We start from the raw sequence: 6,240 nt of genomic DNA on the forward strand, positions 1-6,240 counted from the left end.
CCCGAGTGTGCGCACTAACACACCATAAGTGAAACAAGGCAGTCTGAGACATCATAAAAAGACATATATGGTTGGCTCTCTTCTATACAGTAATGATCCTTTGATGTAATGGATATAGAAATCATTAATGAGGTTACTGAAAGAAAGAAAGTTCAAAGAGGATGCAAATAAAGGGAACAAACAGAATTTCCTCATGTAAATACTTTTAATCAATATAACTGGGCCTCAGGATGTCCCACATTTTCTGATAATTTCAAAAGGGAAAAAGAGATAAGGGACTATAGACGAGAAAATTACAAATAAATGGGAATGCTGCTGATGATTCTAATGCTTGTTCCACCAACAAAATGCCCAGCAGTCATCTCCCAAGATAAACATTTATACTAATGAGCTGTGCCTTTGTGCATTTATCTCTTTGCTCTGCTGCCTCACAAATGGCGTATTGTGCTTTGTAAAAATGAGAGCCTAGCAGGCATCCTAAAAGACTCTCCTCTGCACAGGATTTAAGATGTTTATTGTCATACAAAATTGTGTTAAACACCTTCGCTGGGAGGCCCCACTAAAGAAGCACTAAATAAATGTAAAAAGACATAAAATATGACATATATTTCCTCTAATTTCCCAATGAACTCTGTGGTTTTAGCTTCGTTCAGGGAGAGGCGGTTGTCCTGGTACCACTGTTCCAGGACAGTCACCTCCTATACCTGTAGGTCGTCTCGTCACCGTAGATCAGCCCGACAACTGCTGTGTAATCCACAAACTTTACAATGGTGCTTGTAGCCTGTGCTCCGTGCAGTCGTGGGTGGAGACAGAATACAGGAAGGGGTTAAGGACTAAGCCCTGTGTCATTCCTATGGCATATCGGGTCAGCAAAGACGTGCAGTTGTCCACTCTGTCTAGTATCGAGTCACAAAGTGCTGTGTTTGTAGGGGGTGATGGGTGGGGGGCAGCATGGGGGAGATGATGGATCCAACCAGCCTCTCGAAATATGAGAGCTGGTTATGGGGATAATGCTATGGGGGTGGGCTGTTCTGTGAGGATACGTTATATGGGGTGCCAGTCCGACTGGCCACCTGTGGTTGTTTGGGAATAGGGATGATGGTGGAGGATTTGAAGCAGACCGGGACGGTTCGGAGGGAACGGAACGAGTTGAATATCTCTGTGAATACCCACGCCAGTTGGTGGGCACAGACCTTTAGGACGTCCTTGCTGGCTGCCTTGTGTGGGTTGATCCGCATGAATGACTGGAAAACATCAGCCTCAGTGATGGAGAACGGGCAGTCCTGGTCTGCAGCGGTGGCGGAAGAGGGTAGTGGGGCAGCTCACGTTATTGGATGCAGGTGAGAGGGTTCCGACAGTCTAAATATTTCTCTGATCACATCAGGCTCGTTTTAACCATAAGCCAATGTCCCTTGTTTTCACGGAGAGCCCCAAAGAAAACATGATATTGTGGTTTGCATGCTATTTATGTAAAATGCATGCCCTTTGGCTCTCTTTGAAGAGTTAAGGAGGTGGGAGTTTTGTGAGTGGAAAGACAAGTAGGTGATGGTGGTAATGATGGCAATAAATCTGTGGTAAGCGTGTGTGTGTGTGTGTGTGTGTGTTTTCCATTCAAAAAAAATCTTCACACAGCAGTAAGTCAGCTTTCTTGGTGTCCATGGCAACTGTAAAAGACAGAAGGCTCTCTTCATAGCCCAGTTCTTCTCTTCAACTCCATTCTGTCAGCCTCCTCCACACCATCATTTTTATTCTATAATCATTTTCCTCATCTCTCCTTGCTGTCGTCTTTCATCGTAAACTACTTCCTAATATTTCCTATATTAAATAACTCCACGTTTCTCTCCATGTACCTCTAAATCCTAACATCACTGAAGCAGTGTTCTCAGAGTGATAAAAGGCCAATATGAAGAATGCTTACACGCACTGCATATACTGCATTCCCGTACGCTCTCCCAGCTCAGAGTGGACTGCATCTGGTCCATGAGGATGGTGATCCAAATAAGGTGAAGGAAAATCAGAAAAAAGTTCCATCAGACACTTAATCATTCATTAATGGTGTACACAGGATAAAAATAGGTTATTCCTAATCTATTTCATGCGTAATTTGAATCAGCCAATCAATCAGCTGTGGACTGTCATCAACATATGGATGGAAATTCATATGTCATGATTACACAACCAAGAGATTCTGTGTACAGTGACAAACGGAAGGGTCCCACCACTGAACCTCATGGGACACCAGTGTGTGAGGCAGCACAGTGTATATCTTTCTGCATCACTTGACAGAAACAACTGATGATGAAGGATTGACATAATTGCCATGCTAATAACTATTTATGCTAGCACAGAGAGAAAAAATGATTGGTGAGTTTGTCAAAGGCAGCAGTGATATCAGTCCGTATCAGAACTGAGAACGGGCCAGCTGTTCTGGGAGAGTGAAGAATCTCTGTTTTTGTGAACGTTTGTGTTTGGATTTTCAAGCTTAAGACTCAAGGCACACATGCATATGATGCACGAAACAATGCATTCTCCACAAGTTTGCAAAACCATAAACGTTAAGTTAAATATATGGAAGCCAAGGTTACATATATGTATAAATTCTGATTGATTTAGTTGGGATGAGGACCTTGAGACATATTTATTGGTATTGTATTATTGTTTTATCCCTCTTTGCTTCCATGTTTCCTTTGGTCACAGACGTGGTGGGAGTGTCTTCCTCTGGCTTTGCAATGCTGAGAAGATAATCTCAATAAAACTGTGGCTTTCCCCTGCTGCTGCTGCTGCTGCAGAATTTAATTCATTTGTTTCAGGGCTTTAGTGGTAATTATCCCCTAAACACGTGTTTCACATTGAGTGGATGGAGATATCAAAAATGCTTCCTTCGGTTTTCAAAATGTTCAACAGAGGATCATCATTAGGCAAAAACCAAAAGAAACTCACAGTTTCATTGTATCTATTAGCTTATCAGTATTCAACGTATGAATATAATTAATTTTAGGATACAAAGTCATTTAAATGTGAAGAATACTGACTCACAAAAGTGAGCATTGACGGAGTTTTCTGAATGTGTGTTTGAAGTGCAGACATGAGAGGAAGAATAGGAAGCACCTCTTTTGACAAATGGATCCATCAGCCACAGGAAGGAGAGAACAGCATATATGTGACTAGATGAGTGTTCAAGGGATTCATTACTCGTTATTTTCCCTGAAATCTCACATCTGCTGCCCAAGCCTCTCAGCATTCTTTGAATCATACAAAGTGTGGTTAGAAGAGAAGCTGTGCAGAGAAGAGGAGGAGGACGGCATGGAATTTTCTCTCATCTCAATTGCTCTTTCTGTGCCGCTATTTTTTCCTTTGGCTACAAGAAAGACCTTGAGGGTTTGAGCAACGGTTCTCAAAACAAAAAAAGGCACAAAAGGCAGAGCCAATTCAAGATATTTTGGTATGTGTGTGAGAGACAGTGTGTGAGAGAGAGTGGGAGATCGTGCTGGGTATATGAAGAACAGAATACTGTAGGGTGTCCGTGTGTGGGGGGAGGGGATAGGAGGGAAGAAAATACACTCAGGCAATACAAAGACATATTCACCATAAAGCCGATAGGGTTTCTCAGACTGGGATTTGTGTGACCATACATGTATCATCCATGGATGACAGCAATGCTCTAATAACTTGATGTTAAATTTGGATACACCCAGGAGGCTATGTACAGTTTTGGTAAATGTATAGTGCACGAGTGTGACAGAAAACGTGAAATGACATAAGGTTATTAACTTTATCATAAATATTACAGAACTCAAACAGTAAAAAAGTATTTGATTTGACGTACAGCTCTTACATGTTCAAGCTAGTTAATTTAAGTGTGCCGTTTAGCGGTCGAGTTCCTTACGAACTTTAAGATAGATCAGTTGAATCAGCAGGAAAGTAGAACAGAAATAACATGCAATCGCATAAGCAGATAACATGCACGGTAATTAACATGGCTCGAACTCTAAGGTAGCTTAGATGATGTGGAACAGACACCTGTATGTAGTTACAGGTAACATAATGAGCCATTTAGGGACAGCTGAGCAGGCATGTAGTGGGCCACAGGGGTAATCAGTTGATGAGAAGCAGGTGTGTAGGAGCACTAAGCTTTACAAAGGGGCCGAGTGGGCAGGTGAGGTACAGCCAAGATAACACATAATAACACATGACACAGACGTAGGCAATGGGAGAGTATGCATTATGGCAGTTTAATATTTTCAACCTCAACAGATTGGTTACTATCACACTTGGTAAGATGCAGTTCTATTTGCCACCCACTCACTTTATCTAAATGTGCATCACATATTCATACACATTAAGGCTGACTAACTGGCCTGTTTAATCCATAAACAATGCCCAACTCAGCAGCCAGTGCATATCATCCTCATCACCATCATACTTAGAGCATGCTCCAAAGTGTTCATAGCACTGTGATGGGAACAGAGGACAGTATTTAAATGGAATGTCAGTGTACAGTAATGTTGAATTTCAACAACTTTAATTATACTGATGGACTTTATCAGCATCCCCAGTGTTTTCACTCCAACTCTTGTGGAGTTAATACTCTATGCTTTATAATTACTCCCTTTTCAACTTGATTGAGGCCAATATGTTTAATGTACAATGGCTAACCTTTTAAATGAGGTAAAACTAGACAGTGACAATGATAAGATCTGTATCCTTAACAGAAGAGCCAACCGCTATTATCTGATATGATTGTACCCCCAGGTATCAACTTATACTATCTATTGACTTTGCTGCTGAGCTAGGAAAAAAGTCTCTATTTCTCCCTTGGTTTTGCACCTTGCTATATATATACATACTGTATATATATATATATATATAGAGAGAGAGAGAGAGAGAGAGAGAGAGAGAGAGGAATATAACACTGAGCTCAGCTTCTCGCTGGTAGCCTACTGTTTGTTGTTACAAACATTATGACAGTGGAAACATCAGAAGTGAGTGACTCCTGTCTGACATAAGCACATGATGTCATTGGTTATTGTCAAAGAGAATTGACGAAGCAATTTCAGGAGCAAAACACAGTAATTATTTTACAATAAACATACATGATTCAGAACCACTGTACCACTAGACATTTGGCAGTAGTGAGCTGGGTTATAAAGTATCTTTCAGTAGTTTCTTTTGGTCATCTTTTCATTTCTAATGAAAAGTAAAGAAGAGAAAATAAGATAAATATTCCTTTTGCATTTAGGCCTGTCTGATTTCAGAATTCTGACTTTATTAACTCAGTGTTGTAGCATTAAAGACTTCAGTGAATGGATGGCATGCACAGTGACCATTATTGCATTTATCCAATCCCTCTGAGGCTTTTCCATTAACAACATATAATTATGGTGACCTTGAAAATGATCATATTTATCATATAACTATTTGCAAATGTTTCACAGAGTCACTGCAGGGATACTTTCATGGTCTCTGGCATATTTACAAACAGTTTATCCCACAAGACTGGATGTACAGTAATGATGCAGCAGTATACTGTGACACCTGCTGCTATACTACAGTAGCAGTACAGCCAATAGTGCACTAATGGTACATGGAAAATGCCGAGTTGTCAAACAGGCCGAGAGTTGTCTGAGCAGCACCTACCACACCATTAAAAAATATTCCACAAATTTCACAGCTCTGTGCAATTATGTGTACAATGATCCAACTGCATATTCCCAAGTAATCTGATTTAAAGATAAGTGGGGATGGAGGGTGAGGTTTGCTAATTAAAAAATAGGCAGTTAATTTCAGCCATGAAAGCATCAATTTGAAAAGTTAAGTGTAAACTGATTGGATGGCTACAAACCTCTCTGCAAGCCAGAATACAGAATAATATGTGAATGATGCTAAAAAATAACCACAGAGGCACTTGCTATTCTATGTAAGATAATTGGATTAGATAAAATCGTAATCTCTCTCCAGCTTGCTGTTTGAATTCCATTGATTGCGAGTGATGCACAAAATCTATGCACTCCTAGAATTTTTTTTTAGATTCAATTTGGACTTACTGTAGGTTGATCATGATCAGGTTTGCTGAGATAACTTCACAACATGTAAGTTCATGTATTTCAACTCAATAAGACGGTGAAATATCAATACGTTTCATAAAAATGAGGTGCTTCTGCCTTGTAGTCTATGTGGACAACGTTTACTTTATGTTTCTTTTACTGTGAGAACATAGAAGCTGGCTATGTTCACAGCATA

This window comes from Anarhichas minor, unplaced genomic scaffold (genome assembly GCF_050575085.1).
Source record: "Anarhichas minor isolate MPS153535 unplaced genomic scaffold, ASM5057508v1 ptg000042l, whole genome shotgun sequence".
Lineage (NCBI taxonomy): Eukaryota > Metazoa > Chordata > Actinopteri > Perciformes > Anarhichadidae > Anarhichas > Anarhichas minor.